Source organism: Semicossyphus pulcher, unplaced genomic scaffold (assembly GCF_022749685.1).
Source record: "Semicossyphus pulcher isolate SPU_LCO1_2020_fin unplaced genomic scaffold, fSemPul1.0.p SCAF_27, whole genome shotgun sequence".
NCBI lineage: Eukaryota > Metazoa > Chordata > Actinopteri > Labriformes > Labridae > Semicossyphus > Semicossyphus pulcher.
Genome location: NW_027211701.1, coordinates 2994989 through 3005323, shown reverse-complemented (window position 1 = coordinate 3005323; position 10335 = coordinate 2994989). Strand labels below are relative to the sequence as shown.

General features: G+C 42.0%; 1 pseudogene; it reads right to left on the bottom strand.

Moving 5' to 3' along the window:
- Positions 1–6684: 6684 nt before the first annotated feature.
- On the bottom strand, positions 6685–8845 carry LOC138604781 (E3 SUMO-protein ligase KIAA1586-like; annotated as a pseudogene).
- Positions 8846–10335: the final 1490 nt, after the last annotated feature.

Here is a 10335-nt window from a genome sequence, read left to right as displayed (position 1 = left end):
AGCTGAAACACAGCGTCCCTGCAGATTACTGAGAGAGAAAAAGGACAGAAGAGAAACCAGATACAAACTAAAACCTGCTCAAGTTGAACACAAAGTCCTGTTGTGGTGAAAGTCACAACAAACAAACAAAAACCCATAAAGTGTTGATCTCACTCGACAGGAGGTGACCAACCCGGACTCACTAAACACGCAACTTTCACTTTTTCCTGGATGTTTCTCGTCCACAGAAAGCTGCAGACAATCCTGCAGATTGGCAGCTCACTCTGAAGAACAAACATGTGTGCCAGCTTTGCAGGTTTGCACATTAAACACAAACAGCAGTCAGAACAAGAAAGCAAGAGGAATTTAATGTAGTTTGTTCTTACCAGCACTGCGACCTGCAGCTGAGCAGGAACTTACATAAACTGGAACAAGCCCAGAGGATTTGTTTACCAGCAGAGGAAGGAGGAGGTGTGGCCTGTGACTTGTGAAAGGGCCAAGAATTCCCTCTTCACAGTCCCACTTCTGTTTTCAGAGATTTCACTGCAGATTTCAGAGGCCGGACGAAGAGTTGCTTCACTATTTGCTCAACACTTGTTTGAAACATGATAACAACTTTCTGAGCTGCCAGTGTAAAGCTGATCTCAGAGCTGCATTGTGAACAGAAACCTCACACACCACAAAAAAAACTGTGTGAAACAAGCTTTTTATTTAGTGTGCAGAGGTTAATAAATAAATATGAGACATTTTTTTGTATTAAAATCATCTGAACTGCTTGTTTGCAAAGCAGTGTGATGTGTATCGCCCCCTGCTGACTGGCTGCAGTATAGGTCACAAAACAAATCCGATAAATCTGGCTCCTTAAGCGTTCTGATCCTGAGTAGCAGAGAGCAGCGAGAGGAAGAATCCTAAACTATGATTGGCTGTTTGCCTTGTCAGAGGCGGGACTTAATGTATGTTAAAATCAGCTATTTGGGCTGTGTTGCAACCATAGACTGTATAAATAATGGACGTAGTCTCAGTGACGTCACCCATTGGTTTCTGAAGAAGCGTTTGGAAGCCCGAATTGCGCCGCCGCTGGGGGTCGCCATATTGGAAATGCCAGAGACGGCTAATCTAGAGACGGGCAAAGAGGCGGAGCGCGACCGAGCTACAGCCTATGGCTGAGCTCTATGGGCGGGCCGCATGAATCAGCTAGCTATGGCTATGAAGCTCGGCTATATGCTCCTCAGCGTAGCTAACGGTTATTATCCATAGACTGTATAAATCATGAATGAGCTGGTTTGACTTTCCCAGGAGGAGATTCTGTCGGTGACTGACTGCAGGTGTTTAGTTATCAGACTAAAGAAGTAGCGGACTCGCTGCTTGCTCGCCCGGTGAGAGAGCGGCGAGCCGACACGTAACGGGAAACGTAAAAGAACCGGTCTCTTCATCACTACGGTCCGCTGTAGTCTCTCCGGGGAAACGCCAACAACTCCTGACTCCTATTTACTGACCGACGATTAAATAAATAAACACTGCACAGGCTAACAAGCAGCTCAAGCGAGCACAGTATACCTGCTACTTAGTGCTAAAAATATTTCAATACAATAACACTAACATTTAACTCACTGAAAAGCTGGAGCTCAGACTTCTTGCACGGTCAGAAAGTTAAATAAAATCCACAGAGACAGATTATTTGTCCAAACTTTGAATGAAAAAATCCCCAAAAGTCTCCAACAACACAAACAGGTGAAGTTAAGCTCAGTGTCTGTGTCTGTGTTGACGTCTAGCAGACAGCCAGCAGGATCCACCTGTCAATCAAGTGATCCGACCCCTATAATTTAAGGCTTAATATAATTAAAACGGGTGTGTTATAAAAAAATTCACCCCCCGTACAGTTATCTTGAACAGTAAAATTAGCTATTTATAACAAAACCGTTTTTTGTACCAGGCTGTAAATATGTTTATTTCTGCTGTAAAAATGGGCATTTTCACACCTGCTGTAATGTTATTTCTTGTTTTCTGGAGCCTCAAGTGGCCACTCGAGGAACTGCAGTTTTTTACACTTCCGCATTGGCTTCATTTTTCAACACCGGAGGTTGCCACTTGGTTGCAACAGGCTTTTGGATTCTCTGCATTTTAATGTGGCACATTTCGTTGTGTTCGTACTTTGAATTGTTACTCTGACATACTGTACATCTTTTTGAGACATAAACGAATTAAGCTAAAAGATTTATACGTTGCCACTCTGTTGTGTTGCTTTGTAAAGCAAAAAAAATATGATTACTAGAGTAAGGGTAAATAATGCTGTTCATTTGTGTGTACATCATGCCACCCTTGCATAAGCCAGTGCCCCAGTTGGGCCACCCCAGTCCAAAAAGTCTGGATCCACCCCTGGGAAGGAGCCTCTTGGTTTCCAAAGTGAAGCTGAAAAGAATTACTTAAACCTTGATTCTATTTAATGGCCAGCAGGGGGCAACACCTGCAGAGAAGAAAATGTCCCTACTGATTACTTTCAGTTACTTCAGGATAACTTCAATACTAAATCTGCAAATAAAGACAAGATAAATAATTTTCAATATTTTTGTAATGTGCGGATGCCCATTTAAATGATTAGCTCTAATTATGCACATATTTAAATGTACTTTGCTAAGTGTGCGGTTCATACTACTTCACACTCAAACTTAAAATAAACTGCCATAAACTAATTCCAGTCTGGTGATCGTGTTTTTACCCTCACCATCCTGCCTGCGGCTTCACCAGAGTCACAAACTATTTTTCAGTAGTAGAAGTAGAAGACGACGGGTTGGCGAACATTTTTAACTGGAATTCTGAGCAGCTAACGTCAGCTGTTGGTCTCACCTGTAAATGTTTCTTTAAGTTAGATGTCGAGTCCTTGGATAATGACAGCTTTTTCACAGCTGGAAGTTGGAACTTTGAGGAGCGCTGTTGTGAGACTTGAAACAAAGTAAATGAAACATTTATATTGAAAACACAATTCAAACATTCACTGCATGTAGAGCTGAGAAAGTGTCTCAAAAACACTGCTGAAGGAGCATGAGTATGCAAGCTAACATACTAAATTCATATAAAAACATTTATAAAATAAAAGTAAATTTAAGCTCTACTGTCAAAAAGTTACCAGCTATAGCGCCCATGCCAGACAGAATTTTGGTTGAATCCCATAAAAGCTAAAATTTCACACTATGACGAGCCCACCATCTTTTCCTGTTTGCTGGAAGAGGTCAAAGTTCACACAAGGTCTGGTGAGATATTATGGTCATATCATGTGTGTTAATGTGAATCACAGGCTCAGAGACAGCTGCTGCTTAGAGCTTAAAGTTATGTGATTTGAATATACCGTAAAATCTGGAATACAAGAGATATTTAAAAAAACATGTACACAAATTATTTCAACATATCTCAATTTATTTTCAGTTGAAACACATAAAAAACACACTCCGGCTGCTTCCCAAGTCTCTTATTTGATAGCTCCTCGCTCCTCGTTCCTCGCCCGAACCGGAAGTAGTTCCGGAGCCGCCATATTGAGGACCGTCTCAAAGCTCTTATCGCTGCTCGGAGGAGCGAGGGGAGAGGAGAGAGTAGGGAGTTCCGAGGAGCTATAAGCGAGGATACACGAGAACAGCCTCCACGGAAGTCTTTTACTGGCCAGTGACAGTTAGTGATTTGACGCTGCAGCAGATCGGACTCATGTGAAACTTAACAACATCACCAGAGTTTCCTATCGAAGAATAGGAAGAAGCGGGCCTTAAAACAGACTTAACAGGGCGCCTTGACATGTAGTAGAAGTTGGTATAATGAGTTGGTATTTGACAACCTGAGATCGTTTAGAACGAAATATTGATCATAACTTGTCGTAAAATATGTAAAATGCAGTGAATAACTGCAGATTTGATTTGTTTTCTGGGTCAACATCTGAGTGAAAATAAGTTGTCTAAAAATCAGAAGTGGCAAAAACAGATTCATTTCTATTAAATTGAATCTAAAGAAATACCTCTCGTCATGATCAGTTATTTCCCTGCTAACTTTTATCACAGATGAATGAATGAATTCAGAGGGAGCAGGAGAGTCTCTCTGTCAGCAGGTAACACTACGTGTGAGAGTGATCATCAGTGAGGTCGGGTTTGATCAGCGTGACGTGATTTCTATTTATCCTGAAACTTTGAGCCTAATCAATAATGTTCATAGTTCATGAGCAGACAGTATTTGGGCTTATTAAATAATGAATTCAGATCAGATGATCAGTGATCGAAAATGTAAATAATGAACAAATAACATAAAGACACAGTGCTGGTAAGAAATGTCCGTCTGGCTCTGCAGCAGGAACACAGACTGCAGCCTGTTCTTCATGTGCAGGTGTTTGTTACACAGGTAACAGGTTACAGAGAGGAAACACTGTTACTGTGTGTTTTATTAGAATGAATACAGTGCACATGTGTACAGACAATAACAGCTGTTAAAGCAGACTGACAGCTGATCCAGCGGTGATCAGATGACGCGATCATCCCAAACGGACGTCGCAGCACGTGACGCTTCATCGGAAAGGACGTCTCATGTCTCTTAAAAAACATTCCCTCGTTTCCTCTCTCCTCTCTTGGTTTCCTCGCGTCTCTCCAAGCATCTCTGGTGGGAGGGACTAAGACGCAAGTGAACGACGCAAGTGAAGGAAACATGGATGCAATTTAAGAGACTTGAGAAGCAGCCACAGTCTTTTTTCCCATGACGAAGATTGAGCTGGATTATAGCGCCATCGTCTGGGTAAAATACGTAACACAATAAAATACCTCTATCTGCATTTTATACTGGTATATTTGTCGCACCAGTACACAGGATGCAGCCCATTTTTAGATGACAATTTTTTAAGTAAAAGTGCGTTTTATACACCCAATATTACGGTAGGCTAATATGCATATGAATACTGACATAACAGTATACAGTAACAGTGTACAGTATACAACTATAGAGTAATGTCTTCATACTACGACTTACCACCAAACTATACTGAACTATATTGTATTATCATTATTATCACTAGTTACTGTTATATAGTACATCATATAGTAGTATATTCTGGTATCTATATGTTTATACTATACTGTACATTCTGTACCGTACAACACCTTATTACATCTGATATGCTGTTTTTGCTGCTGTAATATACACTAATAGACTTAATATTCAGTACCATACTACATTATATATGTATACATACTGTAAAACATACTGTATTTAATTGACAATTTTCATATTGCACCTTATTTATAGGCCTGTACTATTTTATACTGCTAAATGTTGCTGCCATTACCCATATATGTAAGTGTTATCCCATACCATGTGACTTTTGATTGTCATTTATGTCACTTTTGTATACCATACCTCTTAATTTATCCTATTCTTATCTATTTGTATTTGTATTTGTACCTTATCTTATTTAGATACATACATGTGTTTTTAGATTTAAAAAATGGACGTCGAGCTATACTAGTCTGTGTTTGATATTAAAGAAAAGACGAGATAAAAGGACGAGCTGACAAAAAAATAGAAAAAAGATCTAACAAGGCCGAGCTGAAGACAAGGCACCGTAGCTAACTTCCACATTTTATCTTTTTTACTAAAAGTTTCAAACTGAAATAAAAAATTGTGTTATCGTGCCAATTATTCCCATTGTAAGAAAAATCATATCATGTATGGGTAAAAAAAGTTAAAACTAAAATATATTTAACACGGATCGGGTCAGTAAAATTTACAAAATGATCTTAATGCACTTTAAAGACGGTCCCTAAACCCCGCCTGTTGTTTCCTGCTACCTCAAGTCTATCGCTGTCTGACTTTTTCACAGCCCAAACTTGCAGATCAGACTCAACCATACCGGTAATAAGACTCATCAAGGAGGACAGATAGGCTACCAAATTCTTCTTTCTCACAGGTGTGTATCATCATTTAGCCTACTATTTTAAAGCTCTTGTGAGGAGTTTTTAGCAGGTTATGAAACAGACTGAAACAGCCCTAACGGCCAGTGTCAGATGAGGAGATTAACGCAGAGCGGAAGTGCCTTTACGCGGTGTGACAAGTTTGACTGTCAAAGACAGCAGGGTAAGATTTTGGGGCTAAAAACACGACTGATACACGTACAGGACAAGATCAGCAGTAAGATAAAACGTGAACATTTTGCACATTGGTGGTCGCCGAGATCGACACAAGATGAAAGTTCCTCACAGCTTTTCATAATCAACTTTAAATTTTGTCTGATTGTTTGTTGTGTTTAATTTTCATTGCAACTAAGAAACTTAATAACAGGTGATAGAGGATAAGAGAATACTTTTGCACTGATAGGTTATTTGTGGGGTGCTTTTTATTACACTGATGTGTCTGCCCAGTGTATGCCTACTTGCGTTATGTCAGCACATATAAGCACATATCACATCCAACCTCCACACCCGCATCAAATCAGAATAAAATCTAAATCAAAACCAAAACATGCAAGTCTGACTACAAGGAAACAAGTCCGCATTAACATGCGCAAAATAACCTCTGAAATACTATAACACGCATCAACAAACCAATCAATGACATCACACACGCATGACCATCATAATTTTAAAAAATCGGCCAGGCTGCCTACAAGAGAGCCAATCCTCAGCAACATCATATACAACACAGTGCTAACAATGAATAATACAGTTTATACAGATTAGCCCTTACCTAAAAAAGAAGCGACCACAAAGGCCTGGGATCAGCTTCCTTTGCCGTTGGTCCAGAAGCCCACAATGTGGACAGGCGATGACCTGATTTAATCCAGGATGTGATGAAGGGTGCTGGGTCGAATCTCTCCAAAGGGGGTCCATTAAGAGCCACAAAAAGGAGCGATGAGAGGCTGTTTTCATGCAGTCTATTGCGGGTCTTGCTGTCAGTGTCATTGACAGCAGAAAACCCCCTCTCACACTCTGATGGGGTGGGGCGATATGTGCTGCTTGCTGTACAAAGCTTTCCCAATGTTTTGCCTGGTGCTTTATCTTGTAACTTCCAGTCGTGGAACTCATCAACTGCCTCTCTAGCTGACTCACCAAGTTTTTAGCTAGTGTCCGTACTTCATTTTCTCCATACAGGATCAATGCGTTGCAGTCCTGTGGCCAAAAGTGCTTATCCAGGGGTTTTAACATGTGGACGAGGTCTGATTCCGGCATTCGCCTTTTAAAGCCGTCAATCACAGACTGCTAAAACTGACGCTGGTTGATTTTCCCCCTGCCCTCAACAAGTTAAACATCTTTAAACAGGCCCAGGGATGTGCGCTGTTCAGCCTTCAGTGTGGATTTACCGCCACTCTTTTTCATGGCTGTCAGTACATCAGTAGTCTGCTGAATCTGGCCAGTGGCATCCACTAGTGACATGAGAGTCCCTGCAGCTCACGGAGTATGTCTTTCATGCAAGCCAGATCCATAAAAAACCCGGAGTCTGTTAGATGTTTGTGTAGCCCCAGGAATTTCTTCCTCTCGGTGTGGTTGCGAGATGTATCCTCGCGTGCTGTCTTGAAGTGGCGCGCTAATGCAGGGTAGTTATTCCAGAATGCTTATACAGTATTAAAACTACTCACCACCCACCTGATGGTGAATATCTGCCCAATTCTCAAAATTTGCATATTTAGATCTGCAGCCGCTTCATCAAGCAATCACGCATTCTTTGCGGACTGGTGATACAGAGCGTACAGCTTGGAGATGAAGTGGTTACATCCAGCAACCTCTTTGAGAAAGTCATGGACAGCCAATTCAAGGCGGTGGGCCAGGCAATGTACGGAGTGAATTTTTGGGAAGTCACGTTTAAGCTTCGCAATCAGTCCAGTGGTTTTGCCGGTGAGAAGTGCAGCTCCATCTGTGGCGATGCTGATGAGGTTGGTCTCCAAAAACTCATCATCTAATCCTGCTTGGCGCCAACTCTGTCTCAAGCTGTTGTAAATGGATTCCGCATCTGTGCCTTGTGTCAGTTCTGTAATGTCTAAAAATACATTGTCCACGTCTCCTTTCCCACTCACATCACACCGCACATATATAATGAGTTACGCGCGTCCGTGCACCGTGCTCTCATCAATGGTTATGCTGATTTTTGAATTTATCTCTTTAATGTTTGAGACTAACTTCATCCGCATATGCTGTGCAATATGGCCTATAATTTCAGCACATGACTTATCTGATTTATGCACAGTGCCTACTTTTGCGCCAATGAGCTCCTGTAGTTTCATTAAAGGAGGGAGCTTTTTATACGCCAGCCTTTCCTTGGCCACCATATAGGCCGATCTGAATGAAGTTGCCGTTTCTTCTTTTAACTTGGAATTTATCTCAAGTATTCTGTTTGGCAGAATCTCCCTTTGCTTGTTTTCTGTGACTACAACAGCCCTTTTGTGTGCTATGCTATCACGATGTTTATAGATTTTTTTAAGCAACCCTTTTTGTGTGTGGCTGCTTACATCTCCATTAATCCACTCTTCTGATAAGTGCCTGCCAATTACCTTCTCAGAAAGCAGAAGAGTTTTTGTGTCTCTGCAAATTGTGCATCCCCAGTTTCCATCCTTAAGAAACAGCCAGGTGTTGCGGGACTTCCATTCTCTCCACTGCTGGCTGGTCCAGTTAGCCGGGAGAGAGAGGCAGATGGCGTCACCGTCATCAGAGCTGTCGTCCTGTATAGTCACCGTGACCCAGGGCCCGGCTGTTGGCGGGCTTTCACCGGCTGCAGTCCCTGCAGGTGCAGCGGTGGTGTCGGTTGTCCTAGCATCTGCCGAAGAACTCACCTCTTGCTGCTCCTCAGAGTCATTCTTTGATTTCTTTGTAAATCCAAAATTTGCCAAGAGGTTTCCTTGTGTTCTTTTAGACATAACGAAGACTGCAAAACATGGCAGTAAATACCATCAGCACCGAAATTGAGCGGGGCCAGCGGCTCCAGCGCAAATGGTCCAGAGCAGGTCTTTTTTTTCGTTTCATTTGATTTAAAGTGACGTTTAAGACATAGCGCCCCCACGCTTCAATGGCGAGGACAAGAATTGCATGCAGGCTGGTATCTTTATTAAAGTGAAATAATGGTGAATCACCCTCATGCGCAAATCATACATTAAAAATAGCCTAATTTTACACATGATCCATGATTATGACAATTCAAAAAAACAAAACAAAAAGGAAATGCATGGGAAAAACAGCATTTTTCCAATATTTTAGAGACCCCCCCAAAATTTCACAAATAATTTTTTCAGGGGAGCTCATGTCTCATTAAGGGGGCCTGAGACCCCCGTGGCTCCCCCGTAGTTCGCACCCTGCGTCTGTCCATTACTTATGGTGCATTCCATTAACCTCGGAAGTCGGAATTTGGAAATGGGAATGACATCGCACCGGAGCTGACCGCGTTCCAGTACAGTCTATGGTTCCAGTACAACAAGTCGACTACAGAACAAATATGAGGTCCACAACACGTCCACAGATAGAAGTTAGAAAGTACTGTGAGTACGGCTGATTTAATGAGACACAATTAAGACAGAAGTGATAATAAACAGTTAATACTACAGCTTTTTTACTGTTCATGCACAGAGATATGAGGTCTGGGTTGTTGAGGTTCCTAAGACTTTCCGAGTCGGAAATCTGACTTCAGGGGCCGTTCCAGTCGGAAATTCCGACTTCCGAATACAAATGGAACGCACTATTTCTTGCTTCGTCTTTTCCTTGCATCGTAGCTCCTCCTAGTTAGGAAGGAAACTAGGACGAGACACGGGGACGGAGGAGGAGAATTAGCAAAATAAGAAATCCTTAAGAGTCAGAATAAGAGTCATTAGCCCCTACGAAGCCCCTTTTACACTGCCAGTTCAAGGTGGGATTTATTTTTACGCCTCCGTTACGTTTCGTCTTCTATGTAAAACGCACAGAGGCGTAATGATTGGACGGCTTCAGAGGGAGTAACGGAGTCGAAACGGCGACTGTAAACAGTGGACCTGGCAGGGCGGAACAGTGTGAAGCACGCGCTGTTTATTTCCACCTTGCGCACAATTTAGGCTTTGTAAAAATAAATATGCTGTGTTCTAGCAGTATGTACCGATTTAGTCAAAATGAAGTATGCAGTATGCAAACAAAAGCAAAATGTGCAGTATGTCAAAAACGTGGTGCTGATTCGGAGAAAATCTCCAGAATGCATCGGACCTCGTCAACTGTATCCCACAATGCAAAGTGCTGGAACATCACATCGGCAGTTGAAATGACAGACCGCAGCAGCAATCCAGCAGAAGGGGACGCTTTAGCTAAAGAAGCGGCGGTTATTGTCTGCTTCCGCCTGGCGTAGCACGCTGCTAAATTAATTTGACTCCATACTACATACTACCCCAGA